This window comes from Pungitius pungitius, chromosome 4 (assembly GCF_949316345.1).
Source record: "Pungitius pungitius chromosome 4, fPunPun2.1, whole genome shotgun sequence".
Lineage (NCBI taxonomy): Eukaryota > Metazoa > Chordata > Actinopteri > Perciformes > Gasterosteidae > Pungitius > Pungitius pungitius.
Genome location: NC_084903.1, coordinates 20,592,485 through 20,610,959, shown reverse-complemented (window position 1 = coordinate 20,610,959; position 18,475 = coordinate 20,592,485).

Sequence of the window (18,475 nt, the reverse complement as noted above, 5' to 3'; positions counted from 1 at the left end):
TGTGGGTGTGTACGTCTGTGTTTACGGGGGTTTTGAGGTCTCAAAAGGTCGTTCTCTTCCTCGTCCTCTCTCTCTCTCTCTCTCTCTCTCTCTCTCTCTCTCTCGTTCGTCTCTGGGTTTGTTGCTGGCCCGCTACCCCCCCCCCCCCCCTCCCTCCTCCCCGCGTCCTAACGTGCTTCTGGAGTTTTGCGTCGCCCCCCCGCCCGACGTTACGAAGGACTGCGGCACTAATTGCGCGGGGGTCACCGAGGTTGCGCGGCCTCTCTTCTGGGACTCCTCTGCTCCCCGAGCCTCCGCCTCCCTGTCTCAGATGTGGCCAAGTGCCGTCTCTCCCTCTCTCTCTCTCTCTCCGCTGGGTTACTGTATAATAACGTATAATAATGCGTGACACCACAGTTTGCGTTGCCCAGACGAAAAGAAAACGGCACATCGGATCGTTCAGAAGTGGGAAATAAGGGGCGTACGCCCGTGATCGCTTTTCGACGCTACTACTCATGAAGGGAATCCACCAACACTTCCATGGAGGCTTGAAAGCTCTGCTCATCTAAAATCATTTAGTGCTCGTTTTGTCCCCCCCCCCCCCCCCCCAGTGTGTGTGATGTAGGAAATGTAGGAGATGTCAGTCTTTTCAGGCGGGATCCGCTGTCTTTTGTGTGTCTTGTCTGAAACAGCATGTCAGCCATGCGGGGCGGCTCTGGGAGGGTGTTTGTGTGTGTGTGTGAGAAAAGAGAGAAAAAGAGAGAGTGTGTGTGTGTGCTGAATGAAATGCAAAAAGCAGCACGCCTGCCTGCACATAAACACAAACACGCACAAACACACACAGGCAGGCACACACACACACACACACACACACACCAGCCTTTGGCCTAATGGGAGTTGACACTCTGACAGGCTCTCTGAGCTCTTTATCTGGGCCTCCCGCCTCAGAACGTGCGCGCGCGCACACACATTTGTGCCTGTGCGCTAGTGTGTGTGTGTGTGCGCGCGCGCGCATGCATGTGTGACCCCAGCGGTGGTAGTCGCCAGGCCCCTAGAGAGTTCTTTAACCCCCCTAACAGAGTCAGACTGATTTACATTGAAATGGGAGAGTGGCGGGGCCCCTTTATGGACTGTTTGCTTTTGCTCTATTGAAAAGCCCCCCCGACTCCACCCCTCGCTGTCACACACTCGTTTATGCATGCATACGTGCACACCCACACACACGCACAGTCACACTGGACACATGGGAATTTGCCTCGCTGCGGGTCGCACAGTTGCTTTTTCCAAACTGTTGTGCTGTTATGCCCTCTTTAAGGAGCTGGATTGTGTGTGTGTGTGTGTGTGTGTGTGTGTGTGTGTGTGTGTGTGTGTGTGTGTGTGTGTGTGTGTGTGTGTGTGTGTGTGTGTGTGTGTGTGCATGAGTTACGAGGGTCAGGGCTGTGTGACTGAAGCCATGTGGATGTTAGCTGATTGTTTTTCCACCTCACTCCACAGCTCTCCTACCTTTCTAATGACTGCTGTCCAGAGCTGAGACCTGAGGTCCCACTGGTTCCCAACGAAGCCCCACTGGGGCGGGAGGGGGTCCCGGGACGCCCCTTCTCAGACTCAGGGGGGGGGGGGGGGGGGGGGGGGGGACCTCCGCACAGGGAGGATCAAAATCTGAACCCGTGCCAGCGTCTGTGCCGGCGGTTCCCAAAGTTGGTGACGGCTGCCAGACAGAACTCAGGTCTAAGTATAGCAAGCGGGAAGCAAGTGGGAAGGAAGCCTTTGATAGTGTGTACAATTATATTTTAGTTTGGGTGGCAGTGTGGCTGAGGAGGGGGGGGGGGGAGCGTCTTTCCTCCTGTTCTCTCTCTCTCTCTCTCACGTTCAGCGAGGACTTCTGCCCTCTTTGCCAGCTCAGTCTACTGTTTTAATCCCCACTATCTTCCTACTTATCTCACACTCAGGGCGTTCTTCTGTACAAAAAAAAAAAAAAGGAGAGCAAAGTTCTTTGTTTGAAGTCAGGTAGCTGGATAAGAAGCGTAGAGTCAATGTTTTCCACCTATCTTGTTCTTGTTTTTCCTAATTCCTTTACGATAAATGCTATCCCTCTCGGTAGCTCGCCTCACAAGTTAACACAAATGTCTCTGTTAAAAATTCCCAGTGGAATCTACAGTATATTTAGTAACGTTGTATTTGTATTGTGTATGCAGATGTGTATCTAAGTAGGTGTGCATGCTGTGTCTGCAATGGAGGGTTTAAATGCTATGGAGAAAAAGGGCCTAAAATGAGAATATGTGGATCAATTATAGACTGTAGCCTGTACGACGGGTAGTCAATACATATCGGGGTGGTTTCAGTTAGCGTGTGGCGGATGTAGCAATAAAAGTGGGTTTCCCACTCTTGAAATCCTCCAGTTTGGCTGAAATGCCGGAGGGAGAAAGGAAAAAAGGGTGAAGGATACACTGAGAGTCTGAGGTTTCAATTTTTTTCTTACTTTTACTAACTTCCTTCAACCTCCAGGTAACACCCTTATTATTAATTACAATGGCATCCTATCGTAGAAGCATGAAGGAAGCACTCTGCATGCTAGTTGCATGGTATGGAGCCATGCACCAGAGAGAAATGCCCCCATGTGGTTAGCGTGACTTTTACGCTATGTTTTTAGGATGCAAACATTCATTTTAGGTTTTTTTAAGACATGTTTTAGCTGCACCCCACTTCCCTTTCCTGTCAAGGATGAGTCATCGTACGTGTGTGTGTGTGTGTGTGTGTGTGTGTGTGTGTGTGTGGTGAGTTCATTCACCGCAGTAAGAGCAATCCACTCTCGGCCTCCCTGAGATGAGATCCAGATGGAAAGTCTTCAGTGGATCGGCCACCCGGCTTACGGTTATGCTTCCTAAAACGTTCCCGACAAAAAAGTTTCCCCCTCGGTCCTCCCAAAGTTATATTTTTATGCAGTAATGGATTCTTCACAAAGCAGTGGCCTGTGTAAGGAAATGAAACACAAAATGTCAATCATTTGAATAAAAACGTTTCGTACCGGCAGCGATGCAAAACCTAAAAAAATAAAATAAAACGTTTGGATGAATCCGCGTAGGCTGACTACTGTGATCCTATTGACCCGGAGCAGCGGCTGGCACTCGGTCTGAAGTAAATGTTCTTTAGCCTGAGCTACCGTAAGCTATTTTATTGAGTTTCCATTTAGCAAAATCCCTCTAAGTGAATCTGAGTTCCCTAAAGCAGTTTTCTTATGTCGATGGCTTTTATTGTGGAGGAAAGGAACGGCAGAGGTGGAGCCCGTCTACGCCGACTTTGTGGAGGTTTAAAGGATTAATGCGTTTCACCGCTTTGTTTTTGGACAACTGAGCCTCTGTGTTGGTGTAAAATATGGTGGACATGTTGAATATACACAAACAATACATATATATATATATATATATGTACAAACAAACAACACGATTGGTCGATTGCTTTCTTCACACCGCTGAAGCTGAGACAAATACCTACTCCATTTTTTCACCACTTATTGTCCATGAAAGAAACTTGATCAAAACCCCAAAAAATTGTTGTGCAAATAAATCAAATGAATAAATAAATGTCTGCAATTCATGTTGCTACTTGGGAAAAATACACTTTACTGTGTCAAAAATCAAGTGCTTGCAAAACATACCCTGCAGAGCCCCTACCATCCAGAGAAGAAAAAACAACCGTTTGTGCCCCCTTTCAGACTCCTCCCTGGATATCTTATATGCACAAACCAGATCAAAATAATCTCTCCATTTCCTCAATCTTTGGTGGTAGATAACGTGCCAGCATCTCACCATGCACACAAAAACACACCCACACATGCGAAGCACCCACCCGAACGGAGTCAAACGGACCCACCGGGGTCCGGGAGAGAGCGAGGCTTTCAACTTTCAACTTCAAGTGGTCTTCCACTCGTCCCATCCGTCAGCTCCCCCTCTGCGGTGCGGGACACAGAATCCGGGCTCACGAGAAACACACGCTGCACCCCCCCCCACCCCCCCCGTTCCGATCAATGTTGGCGCGGCAGCACGTTTCCTGCTGTTTTGTGTCTCTCGGTGTCCCTTGTTGGGATTTTGCTGTTGCGGATTAGTGACTCACCGCTAACGTCCCTCAGCTGCGGCTGAATCAAACCCCCCCACCACCCCAAAAAACCCAAGGTCGTGGGAAAACGAGTGTTCTTCCCTTACTGGCATCGGCGCGTTAACGCCTTTGCATGCGAGCGTGTCGTCGGAGGTGGGCCCGGTGTAAATCCGTTTTTTGGGCCGTTTCGCATGCAGAGGAAACCCGTGCAACGATCGGCATTCAGAGTGTGTGTGTGTGTGTGTGTGTGTGTGTGTGCGTGTGTGTTTAATGCGTCTGTGAGCCAAAGCGATTGTGCGGCACGCCGTGCTTCATGTTTGCATAAAAAAGGAAAGCTCACGCTGAGAAGAAGCCAACAGCCCCGAGCCGTTCTCCCACCAAGGTCAAGCAGCCGCTCCCTCCGCCGTTGTCCGTTTTCTCTGAAAAACGCCGCCGTCCCACGAAACCTCTGGAAGGTTCTTAGTGTGACTTCGCAAAAAAGGGGGTCCCCCCCCTGCACTCCAGCCGCCGAGCGGTCAACGAGGCCCAACGATGGGAACAACGCATGAATGTGTCTTTTATCTCTCTTTCACGGCAAGGAATACCTGTTTATGTCTCCCTGCCTTTTGCTGCCTGCTAAAAACTACAGCTGCAAACTTTTGCTCAAACCACTTTACGGGCTGTGACCTCAAATCTCAGCAGGAAGGCAGCTGGTGCTTAAATTTGTGTTTTTTTTCTTATTTTTTTTGTGTGCGTGAAACACTTCACTTGTGTTGAATAATTCACTGGCACCTATATATAGGGTTAAGGCGGCTGGGTTTGTGTATTTTTAGCCGGCTCCGAGCTTTATGTAAGGCTCTTTATGTAATCCTACGGTGTAATTGCACATTTAGCTGTTAGGTCGCACACACGATGAGCTAATAGATAGTCAGGCAACCGTTATCCATCACAACATACATACACACAGCATGGCCCTGTTATTAAAGCAGGGTGTTTGTCAGCTGTGTGCGAGGACTCAATGAGCATCTTTGTGCCGAATATGTCTCCCCTTAAAAGAAAAAAAAAAAAAAACTGCCTTTCATTATTAGCTTTCTATACCAATCTACACACCACTGTAATATCACACCTCCGTCTGCCCTGCGCCGATGAGGATGAGTCACCAGCCAGCGGGGCATCAAACAGCCTGAATGGAGGCTGGGAAAGAGTTATTAGTAAACACATTTATCTTCCTGACATGCCCTCTGTGGAAAAAAAAAAAGGGACTCAAGTGTGCGTGTACCATCCAGCGGTTTCTTATCTGGAGCTAAATGGAAGCCGCGGTGACAGCCGCAATTAGGCAGGAGGGCGCAGGAGGCGAGAGGGTCCCGCACATGGTAATTACTCCGTTACTGCCGTGAGGCCAGTGACACTAAAACACGGGCTGCAGATCCACGGAACCAAACAACGCGCCGTCAGGACGAGGACTAAATACACGGTTTCAGGCTCGCGATGGCGGGAAGGCCGCGACGCTTTTATCAAGACTCTGCACGGTGGAGTTTGTTGATTGACTGCGTAAAGAGAAATGCTCACAGATGACTTGAATTGCATTAAAAAACGGGATCTGAACCCTTGACTTTTTTTAAAGGAGCTGCGCTCGGCTCGATGCTCTGTGAAGCCTCGCCGTCCTGCACTGGGCTCCGAAAAAAACCTGTTTGCTATTCACCGAGGCGGAGGGGGAACACACTGAAAGTCATCCCAAGAGTGAGCTATTGCTGCGGCATGGGGGCTCAGGCAAGTCCTCAGAGCCAAAAACAACAGTGTGGGCTGGAGCGTCTTTCCGAAGAAGAAAAAAAAAACACAAACCTGAACTCTATCCGGCGCGGGGCGTTTATTTACCCCACAGACGCTCCAGGCTGCCTGACACAGCGATGCTCCGTATTTTATGTCTTGTCTAACGGGGTAAACAGCGCCGACTCTGACTCGGGCGCCCGTGAGGGTGTGCGTGTGTGTGTGTGTGTGTGCACGCCGCTCTACGTTGAGTCTGTCACAGAGCAGCTCTGCAGGCCTCGAGAAGCTGCTACTTTGTTCAATGACTGAACTCTCTGTTCATCCACCTCTGGTCTCACCCGCTTCCCTTTTTGCGCTTTTTTTTTTGGTGAGGTTTGACTTTCTTCTGTCTGTCGCCCCCCGTCCCTCCTCGTTGCCTGAGACCTGGAGGCGGGGGGTGGGGGGGGGGCCCTTGCATAGTGAACAGAAAGCGCAATGTGCTCCCGCTCAGACGTGTGGATCACGCACACATCAGTCGGAAAGGGCCAAAAAGAGATTGTGATTGATGGCGACTGGGTGTTTTTTTTTTTTTTTGTGGGTGCGTGCCCCCCCCCACCCCCCCACCTCCCGGTACGTTCTCTGGGATATTTACGCCCGGACTTGACGGATAACATAATTAAGGTGGTGTAGTGATCTGTAGCAGCGTTGGTCCCCGCTGCACACAACACCAAACTCAAGTCAGTAAATAAAGCTCTGACCCAGGGGGGGGGGGGGGGGGGATGCCGTGACACGAACATACATTCAGACAACACAAAGACATAAATGAGCAATTCTGCAGTCGTGTCACGGTGCTGTTAGCGGGCAGAGGCGTGTTGCTGTGGAGAAAGTACACGGTGGTGCTCCGATGTTTCGGAGGCACAGCTGAAAGAAGAAAAAAAAGGTCATCCGTTTTATTACAGGAGCTGTTTCTTAAGAGGACAAGGAAGTCACCGTTTTATGACAGATGATAACTTATTACAACCCGTTTTCGACCATCAAACACTGCATGGACGGTTTCACGCTGACTACATGAAATAGGAGTTGTTTAAAGGAGCTTATTTGCCTCCCGGAGCTTTTAGCTCCGACTACAGCTGCTGCTGATTAGCAGGTCAAACTGCAAACGTTTGTACTCGCCTTTCACACCGCACTGTGATCGCTGTCTCATATTATTTTATGGTCAAAACAGGCACTCTGTTATGAAGTTATTTCGTCCCCGTTGTGGTTTTGCAGCATGCTTGCAAAAAGGTTTTGGGATGAAGACCTAAACGTCTAAATGGACTGGATCAGACTGTTATTATCACTGAATTGGTTGATTTAAATATGAAGAAAAAAAATGTCTTAATGATGTCTCATGTCATTTTTCCTCCATAATTAACATGCTTTCTCTTTTGAATTGTTAAGCATAAATCTGCTTAATCTAAGCGGGGGGGGGGGAATTCTTTCTCTAACTTATTTGTTCTCTAATTGCTGATGTCAAAGAAGGTCTTGATGTTACGTGGGTCAATATCAGAGTATTTGCATGCTTTTTATCTTATTGCTCCACTTGTCATGGTATTCATTCTACTCGTCTACTTTTATCACTTGTGAATTCATGTGTCGGCCTTTCTGTGGTTGTTTCTCTTGAGACAGAAGATCCTCCCCCCCCCCCTCAGACTGACAGTTCCTCTCATTGGAATGTTAATAGCAAAGGCCAATGCAGCTAATTGGACTGTGTGTATGTGTGTGTGTGACCCGTGTGTGCCAGCCTGTATGAATAAGTGAAGACATCTAAACTCGGGTAACTGACGTCTTTCTTCCTTCTGTCCGTAATTCCAATGAGGTCCCGAACTACGAGAGACAATCTTCTGCCTGCGTTTTGGTTCATGTCCACGTCTCAGACCAACAAGATCAAAACACCATTCTATCATGCTAATGTATGTTTTATTGTGAAGCACATCCATCCTTTAGAACAGTCTCCGTGCATTCATCCCGTCCCGCCGAGCTCCACGGAGCCCTTACCATCAATCCACATCTCTATCTTCAAAGAGGAACAAAGAGACCCTTCATCACATGATCAAGACCGACCAGCCAACTGCTTTCAGACTTGTGAGAGGATTAAAGACACTTTTAAACTAAAAAAAAAAAAAAACTCCACATCTCAGCGAGCTGACGGACCGGTGGGATGGGAGCGTGGGCAGAGCTCTGTGAGGAGCGCTTGGCTCAGGAGGCAAATGGAAACTAGGCCAGAGGGGAGGGGGGGGGGGCACAGAGGTTGTGTGGTCCACTCTCCTTTTGTTACTCAAAGTGAGTGATTTTGCTTATGTGGCCATTGATATGTGCAGAACGGATTTCGTCCGCTGTGACAAAGGTCACGAGGCATAAAGGGGTGCCGCATTGTGGCGTGGTTACTGTGTGAAAATGACACAAAAGGGTTTTCAGGTCGCGGATGTTTCCGTCGGCTCTTTTTTTGAGTGGCAAAAAAACAAATGATGTGTCAGAGCCATCACCTGGTAAAGAGGAGGGGGCCGACGACCACTTCTGCTCTCTGGGTTCTGGAAGCCTCTGAGTACAAAATAGTTATTATAAACCACTTGCGTGTTACCTGAGGCGTAAATCAATTGATGGTCACCTAAATATTGGGATATGGCGGAAAGGTTTGGTCTGGCTATTACGTTAAAAGCATTCAATGTAAATGTCGTTGTATCACTGCACCAGGGTAAATAATCACTGCAGCTGAAGGTAATGTGCAAAGTGTTCATTAATACGTGGGAAAATGACATTTTAGATCACGCCATATAAAGTGGTTTAATAATGGAACCTTTGCTTTAATGGTATCCGACATCAACGGCGAGACAAATCAATGGGGAAGAAGAGTGCAACTTTAGAGTAAATCTCACAAAAAAAAAATCATATTGTTGACATGAAGAACCGTGTATGAGTCATATTATCCAGTCTCAAGAAAAAAACTAAATATTTCTGTGGTTTCATCACATTATCTCAAAGAATTTTGAAAAATGACAAAAAGTTGCATTTGTAAACTCGCGACAGCTTCAAAACCCCCAAATGAAGCCTTCAAATTGGCCACCAAAGTGCCACATCTCCACTGCGCTTTCCACCAATCAGAAGTTAAACGGCCGCTTTTCTAAAGAGCGACAACAGGCCTGCCAGTTGGAAAGCAGGCCTTGAAGGAGCTACTGTGTTGCCACATCTAATTGTGTGAGACCTGTCTGGTGCTCAATGCGCAGAGTCTGAAGGTCTTTCGTCTCCCTGGGACCATCTCTCTAAGCTGGGAAACAAGAGCTAAGGGACCCTCTCCTCGCGGCAGCCCAGCGCGGCTTTTCCTGCCCTCGAACCCCCCCCCCCCCCACTGCTCTCACTCCCGCCTGTTCGCAATGGTCCCTCTCAAAGGAGTCTTTCAGTATTGTGTGTCGAGACCCAGTTCCAGGTCAACGGGAGCCCAGAGATTTAGCGCTGCAGTGCGAGGTGGGAAGAAGAAGAAGAAAAAAAAACAGAAAAAAAAAAAGAAAAAAAAACGGTTTGTTTGGTGAGCGGCGTGAAGTGTAGCTTCAGAGCCCCCCCCCCCCCATCCCCCGTCAGGCCCGTCACTTCAGTCTCCTGTGTTACTTCAGCGGGACTAACACGGCCGGGACGACGGAGGTGCTGGTTCCTGCTTCCCGACTCCGTCGCTCGGCCCTCGGTCAGAGGTCTTCAAATCATGTGATCTTTCTATTATTTTTTTTCTTTTTTTTTTATGGACATCCTAAAAAGTTATTCAATGCAACCCGACAAAATGTCACAAAACGTCCAAGATAAATTAAAGCCGGGGACACCTTCCGTGGCATTTTCAGAAACACAATCACACTGACCTGGGAGCGGGTGACATTTAAAAGAAACACATTTACGGGCCTCTCGCTGGAATTACTGCTGCAAATCCGATTAAAGAGACATATAAATATATCCAGTGTCGAGACAAGGAACCGGGTCGGGTCGGGAATCGGTGCGTGTCCCTCCGCCTGTTGTTTTGATCAGTGCCGATGGCGGAGGGCCTCCGCGTGTGGGAGGTCGTATCTTTGTGCGAGGTGTGCTTCGCCTTGTCCCCCCCCACGTCGGCGTCTTTGTGTGAGTCTCTCTGCTCGGGCTGTATGAAGTGACCGATGTCCTCTGGGCAATCTGCCGTCGGGGACAAGGACGCCCCCCCACCCCCTCCTCCCCTCCCCCCGGGGTGATCCAGAGGCGGACTGGCCGCCCGGCGAGAGGACACCGTGACCTCCGAGGGTCGTCGGGGCGCCAAACCCGGCCCAAAGACACACCAGCAACAAAGCCTCATCTGTCACCAGGTGCGTTGGCGAGTATTAGTGTGTGTTCATACCTGTGTGTGTGTGTGTGTGTGTGTGAGGGATCATTTTTGAAACATGGTTTTCATGGCTGACTAATGTTGGAGAGCTGATCATTAAATGCTTCTCTTTGGCTCTTGCCCTTCTTCCTTCTTCCTTCTTCCTTCATTCTTTCTCCCTGCCTTGACCCCTCCCTTCCACCCCCTTATCATACCTTCTTTATGTCTCTTCCTCCTTCCTCCCCCTGCTGTGTGCTTTTACACCGCATTCTTTGCATTTAGCACACACAGCGTTAATATACAGTTGTTGACCTGTATACAAATGCCTTTCACCCTGCCACCTCTGTATGGAGGATTAAGTAAATATTGATGTTTTAACTTCTTTATCCGCTCGCCTCCTGATCACGCACCACCTTCTCATCATAATCCAACCTCGCCTCTCTTTAATTGGTATTCTGTATCCATCCTCCCCCCCCCCGCCCCCATCGCCTTTGTCTCCGTTCCACATCTCCTTATTTGTTTTAGCTTCAGATGGTCCGGTAGATAGGTGGGTTTATTTATCTTTTCTCCATCACTCGCTGTTATCAGACAGGGCCACAGCAGCAGTGTTCTGCTGCTTTACATGCATGTAACCTGGAACACGCGTCTGCCTGCCTGCGTGTGTGTGTGTGTGTGTGTGTGTGTGTGGCCTATTTGCTTATTGCATTGTTAGCGACACTGCCTTTCAACACAGTTTCTTTTAAACAGACAAAAGCCTTGTTTTGGATGAGCCATGTTTATTGTTCACGCTGACACTGCTTTTATGACAGAATGACTAATGAGTCCACTCCAGTGTGTGTGTGTGTGTGTGTGTGTGTGTGTTCGTACATGAACACTATCAAAAACAATAGCAATTGGCAGCCTCCTAAAATCCTGGCGAGCATGTTTTATGATTTGAATGGAGCGTGGTACGCCTGTGAGCGAAGGGTAACCGAAGGACATCGACTACCATCAGTATGCCACAAACCTTCAGGGACGCCTTTTCTGAACGAGTTCTCAATTGTACAGGAATTAATTAAAGTGAGCACACAGCATCACGTGGGACTGGCGCAAAGCTCCACAGTAATCGACGGGAAAAACAAAAATAGAAGAACTCTTTCACCTTTGCCTGAAAGCATTTTTGTTGTGTAGCGAAAACAGACGTCGGTCCTCCTTGTCGTGATCACGTTGTTGGAGTCACCAACCCATAAGAGTCCCGGTTTATCTGACTGCATGGTGCTGAAATCTGCTACGAGGGCATTCGTGTTTTATCTGCATGAGAATATTGACATCTTCGCCTTCAATGCAGGCAATAAAAAAAGCGGCGAGTACACGGGTCAAAGGTCACAGCACTCAAACATTAATAGAAATGAGGCCAAAGACTGAAACAGATTGGTACGACAACACAATCCAACACAACTGCAGATTGTTGTGTATGTGTATTTTTGAAGCACTTGTTTAAAGCATCAAGTTGCTGATTGGTTTGCCTCGTGGGGACTGATTTGAGTGGGAAGGTCAGCCCAACAACACGGATCCAGAGTGAAAAAGGCTCAAAAGGAAGAGATGAGCGCAATGTAGTAAAAAAAACAGTTGTTATACGAACAAACAAATTTGTATTTCACGAATAAATATTTCTGATACTGTTTGTTCTCTGGGCTTATCTAAAGGTATACACTGTAGTGTCTGAGGACATCTCAAGGTCGATCGCGTACCTCGTGCCTCGACACGATGATGTCATAGCAGAGGGGGGAGGTTTAACAAGGTTTGCCATTGGATAAGAAAATAAATCTCACTTTCCTTCTTTGAATCCTCAATAGTGCATAGCAACATAGTAACTTGTTCAGTTATCATAAAACTCAATCATAAAAAATATTAACCAGAGTGTGGGAACAGCCAGTGAATGACTGTAAATTGGTAAATAATCTCCTAACTATGCTTTGATATTAACCACTGAGGGAGGGGGGAGGAAGACAAGAGACTGTCATAAACGAACAAAGGGTATTTCTTTCATTAAAATAACGCAACAACAGAAAAAAAACCTCACCTCATTAAACAAATATCTACACAGTCGGTGTCGGTTCAACTTGCACAAAGGGTTTGAAAAGATTAGAGCCAAGTAACCAATGAAAAGCAGAAAAAAAAAAGCTATTTAGAAATTCAGCAAACAAATGCCCCTGAGGGATCTAGAAGCTGTTCAGTTAATCGTCATGCAGGCTCTTCTGCCAACTCAGTGAGGACACTCATCACACACACACACACACACACACACACACAGACAAGTGAAACAGTTTCAGCCCGGGAGCCCGTGTTTCTTTCACCAATCGCCTTTTACAATTGTGTCGCGCTTTGACTGAAGGTCCAACGCGTCTGTGGCTCTCGTTGTGCCGCTTCCCACCAAATAATTCTCTTTCAGCGGCAGCTGCGTGTGGACACAGCTGGATGTTAATGAATAGCGAGCAGGTGTGAGAGAACTTGAAAGTGAAAAAGCTAACTTCTCCAAGTGATGCGAGATCAAAGTGCCCCGAGCGATGACACGTTGAATCGGGAGGGACAGAAGGAGCGAGAGTCTCGGATTTTAAATCACTGCTCTGCTCACAAATCCATTATTTAATTTGTCTGTTTTGTTTATTGCGTCCTTAATTGATTGATTGTAAATGGAACGCACTTAAACCCCTTCTGTGAAGGCATTGACTAAGATTAGCAATCAATGTGGGTTTATTTCTAAAGGACGTCTTGATGAATGACTGTTTACAGTAAACCTCTGTTTTAAAGACTTGCTTACACGCGTTATTTCAAAACCACATTAATCACAGAGTTCAATCTTCAGTGTACGCTCTGCACCCAGTTTAAGAGTTTAAACCAGTCAACCTGGTTTGACCTATCAAATGAAACACAGGCCTCAACACTGAACCCATTTTACAGTGTTCTGCTGTCCTTTTTCTCTTGGCGGGCAGTTAAAAAAAAAAAAACACAGCACCCAGCACATGGCAGCAGGCGTACTTTCACATATGTATTGCATGTTGGGATGCGTGTCCTGGTTTTCTAGTTCACCTTTCTCCCACATGGATTTAAACCTACCAGGGAAAGAAAAAGTCGATGTCAAACACTGTGATAATCATGTGACGCTGGCACAGTGTAGTGCAGATTAGTGCTAGGCAACCATCTCACTGCGAGCTTTTCAGAGGATTCGCCCATTTAACAGCCACGTAAGACACTCACGGCGAGGTAGCCAATGGCCGATGACGTGGTAGGTTTAAAACATAACCCCCCCCCCCCCCCGCCACCACCACCACCCATAGCGGAAGCATTTGTGTTTGACCATGCAGGCTTAAGAACAGGCTCTGCTAAAAACACTTTCTATTGTGCCTTCCCAACGCCGCCCCCCCCCCCCCCCCACCCCCCTCTCTAAGTGCTCCCACTGTCTCATCGCTGGCAGATTACTGTGAGGAATTGTCCGCCCACCCCCTTTCTTTTAGAGATCAGGTGGGATTGATGACGTCGTTCGGATGGATTGGATGCTGGGTGACCGGGCAGTTTCAAAAAAGGCAAACGCATGGACACCTTCTCAAAAGAGGCGGTTGTTGGAACTGTGGTTGAGTCAACATCAGACAGGTTGTATAAGTCAAATTGATCCTACTTGAACAAGGGCAGCCAGTCACTAAAGACTTCGTTCAAATACAGCATTTTGTTCCTCTTCAGGGTCACGGTGAACCGACTCCATTTCCAACATACATTAATCAGGGCAAAAACAAGGTGTTTTCAATTTCTGGTGAACCGCTCGCAGCGGCAAAAGTAGCATTTAAAAAATTCAAAAGCAACGTCACTTTCCAGAAAACAGTGGCCCACTTTCCTTCTGAATAATCCACGCGGCCCACTGTGAGCAGTTTGCGTAGATGCTATTTCCTCAGGAGACAGTAGTCATTCAGACTACGCGCATTAAACATATTGTTTTATCCTTATAAGAGATATTTCGTCATGTCCTAAATTTGATACGGCGGTGTCACGGCGGTTTGCCTGCTCTCTAGTTACACATCGCTCCTTCACAACTATTGCGCCATCGATTCACTGTTCAGTTGCGATCTAAATGGGATGGATGGGAACAAACACCATTGTTGAATTATTGAAAGGTTTCCTTGTCTGTATTAGTATTTAACTATTTCACTTAAATCCCCCGAGGCACACGTACTGTACAGTAGGCATGCTTTACAAGCCCATAAAAAGTGTGCTTTCGCCATGTTGCATGTGTGTAATCATGCATTATGAATCGCTTTGAACACCACGTGGCGGCGTTTTTGAAGTGCATCACCACGGACGAAAGCGCTGTTCTCGTCTGCAACAAAATGTTCGCCCCCCCCCACCCCCCCAAAAAAACACTGAGAGCCGTCGTCACGGCGAGAGACAAAAATAAAATAGATAATTTGATTTGAGTATTTGTCCTCAGGGGAGACGGGAGGAAGTGCTACACCAGCACTCCCCCATTCCTCTCTCCCACTCCAACGAGTCAATAAGCTAATAGGAATGTATCTTCTCCCTTACACATTCACCAGATGTATTTCCAAATGTGTTGTGATCGAAATGGAGAGCCTCAGCTGGCAGATGTAAGGGGGGGGGTTTCTTGTAATGGTTTTACATTTAATCAAACCCTACCAGCAGAATTAGGATTTTAAATTAATCGAATGATGACTAATAAGAAATACATGAAGCATTGAAGCATAAGCCAGCATCTGCTGTGTCGTGCATATCTGCCACGAGTGTCTCGTTCTCTATTTCTCTGAGTTGGGGAAGAATCTGTCCGACACACACACACACACACACACACACATTCACACTCAGCACCCTTTACAACCAGGACAATCTCTCCTGTCTGTGGAGATTGAGCTGCTCATCAGAGCCTGTTAATTACACCATTTTCTAAAGGGATGACAAGATAAGCCACTTTCTTTTCCTGGTCGGGTCTAAGGGAGGGAGGCGGGGCGGGCTCTAAAAACCAATCTCAATAATCCATAGGGTGGAAGGACACGTCTTTGCTGTCATCAGTCATCAACCGTTCCACATTATCTCCGTCCCCTGCCGGCGTCCACGAGGATATAAGAAATCATGACTTGTCCCTCCACTGTGCTACACCTCTGTGGTCTTTCCACACCTCCCCCAACCTCAGTGTCCATTGTGGGATCTCCCCTGTGTCCTGCTCTATTACAGCATTAACAAGGACATAATTGCCATTGAGTACAGAGGAGATAGAAGTGTGTTTTGGGAGCCTCCTCCCCTGGCGGTGGAGCACCGACTTTCCCTTCCATGGCGTTCTAGTGTTACATCAGGATCTGCACTTCTTTTTGCTGACTGCGTGCGTGTCAGCACCCAGTTTGTCGTTAGCGGCGCCCCACCTCGTCCGTGTTGCCATCAGAAGATGCTAATGCTGCTGTCTGTTTGCCCACACGCCCCGTATTTGTTGTTATGTTACGATGATGTTTGGTAAAGGTCAAGCCATGCATCTGCTTGACCTAACCTTTCACCGAGAGCTTTTAATTAGTGCCAGCATCACTCAGCATATGGTGTAGCTTGTGTGAATGTGTGTAATTGTGGATTTGTGCGCACGTACAGATGGGTGACAAATTGAGCGAGAAAACCAACACCAGCCGCCAGAACAGCTCAGTTTTTTTTCGACTGCCCTGATCCCTCCAGGAGGAGGTTGGTGTGGTCGTCTTGTTGTGATGTGAGAGAGAGACGTCTTGTAGAACCGTCCAAAACAAAGGTTCAATTCGGCCTTTTCCAGAAATTAATGCTGAAACGGAACCAGCCGCCTGGCAAACAAGCCTGTGGGAGGCTGTGGCCATATGCAACTCTTTGTTGTTGATCGCTACTGTTGTGTTCAAAAAATGAAGAAACACCAGACGGACGGGAGACATCTCGGAATGAACAGTTAAAATCAAAAGTATTTAATAAAGGAAAAGGTGTTGTGCTAAAAAAGGACATCTCAGCTGTCCCCACCACCAACAGACCATCCCTAGACCATGTCTGCTGTCTTCAACCAGCGAACTCGAGAACAATGGCTGCCTACAAGTATTTATACCGATCAGTAAAGGTGTCAAAGTCAGTGGCCCCGCCCCCTTTGGGAGTGGTGGCCACGCCCCCTGGTGAGTTCAACGTAGCTCGGCTTTCGAAGGCCTCTCAGTCAACATCAGTTGTGGTGCTATCAAGTATTACATGAATGCATTTCAGTAGATTACATTACATTGAATTCAATCATAACTGTACATTGGTATTATTCTATTTGATTACGGTTTCAAAACTACAGTGGTTTTGTAACATTCCCATTACTTTATTGAATACATATCTCCAGAATCATGGTTGTATTTTGGTGTACACTAAATGCATTTTATTTATAGTTAATTTATGAACCCGGTCGTCAATTTTTTTTTTAATATCCTACACTAGCTAACGTTAAACCGGCGGTGCTGCTGCTCCTCGCTGCCCCGTTGTCACCATCGTTTTTTGTCTGTAGTCGATGAAACTGTGTGAGCCGCTCCGGGTGAAAATCGTTTTTTTCCTCCATGTGTTCGCGTGTGTGGATTCCCATGAGTCAACTCAACAGTTTTGCCTTATCGGCCCGGTTATCACGGCAAGCCTGTTTACCAGTGGTTGGATAATAATTGGTCTATTAAGAACAACAGCAAAGACTAACCCCCCCCTGGGCAAACAACCCAACCCAGGTCACTCCTTCCTGCAAACACAACCCAGTCCCTGTTCACTCTGTACTGGTTCTGTACACGGGCCATTTTCGGATTCTTCCACTTCACTGCTTTTGAGTTGTAACCTTCCCTCGTACCCTTCCCTACTCGTACGTGCTTCGCTACGAGTCTCCTTTGTCTGTCCACCCCGGCAATTCTCTCTACATCCCAGTAAATATCGATAGCATCTGTGTGATATCTACTGGTGTGGGGAAGATGAATGCCCCGCTCTAAATGCCTCAACCTCATTGCCTCTCGGAGTATTAGTCATGTAAACAAACAACGTCTGCTTATTAATGGCAAGAGCTTTCCCTAATGATCCACACCTCACATGAGACCGAAAATATCAAGGCAGGCCATAAAGAGACGCCATATATCATCAAAACGAATGATGGGAGGCTTGTGGGAAGGCTGGCGGAGGAGACCTGTCCCGATGCTAATTCACTCTATTTCCCCTGTCACATTCACATGCTGACTGGCCGTAATTCATCATGGCTGTATGATTCTTCCATTAAAGCATCTGGCTTGGCCTTCACTTCACTGGAAGGTGATTTGTCAGGACTCCTGTGCATTCGGATAGCGACGCGAGCTTTCCCAAAAAAATGCAACAGCGAGGAGATTCGCGGCGTCAGGTTTGTTCTGTATCCCGGAGGCAGCTCCGCTAGGAACGCGAGTCATTTACGAGCCTAATCAAATGAATTTAGGAGAAGCGGCACGTGTCTTTTAACGAGTGTTCTGCTATGGGGCCCGACATGATCAGTCCCCGGCGAGAATCCATCAAAGCCCCGTTGTCTTCATCACGCCGCATGGTTCTAAAAGAAAATTGGCACGACTGTGAATTTGTTCTTGTCAAATGTTGGGTAATCAAAAGCCAGCCAGCCGTAAATAAACAAATTCACATCACGACGCTGCGTCCTGCTAACTGGCTTCCCCACAATATTGCTCATAATGGGGCGTGATTATTTTTACGGCACAGCTGAGCGGTCAATGAAAATCATAATCCCGTAATGAATCAGAAGTGTACCTGTGAATTTGCTCTAATTGCTTCTGTCACTTATTCACCACTTCCACGAGCGCGTTGGTTCTAATGCGCCCATTCTGTGCAACCCGTTCACATCACATCAGTGATGGGGGGGGGGGGGGAGGGGGTCAAACATAGGGAGCGATGCATTAACGCCGCTCTTAGAGTGTAACGTTATACACGATGCAGGTGGCGCGCTGCCATCCAAGCCTCTTAACTCTGATTATTTCATTCACCAATTAGCTCTGACGCTCTCCATTGAGTGGCTAATGGATGAGCCACGTGCTAACTGATGCTTTAAAGAGAGACAACCCCCAAATGACACACCGATCAACGTGTACTGGACATCACTTAGAAGAAATTTGGTTTATGGTGAATTGGGTTTTCTTTTCTCTTTATGGACTCCACCGACTCTGTTTTGATCGACTGGGGAACATTGTGACTAACCTGTAAAGGAGGGGGTGGAGATTTCGCAGTGAGATATTTGGGTGGCGCATTGGTTGCAGGAACCTGAAACATTATCTGCAGTGACCCAAGTGTGGTACAATTTTCTTTTAGTAT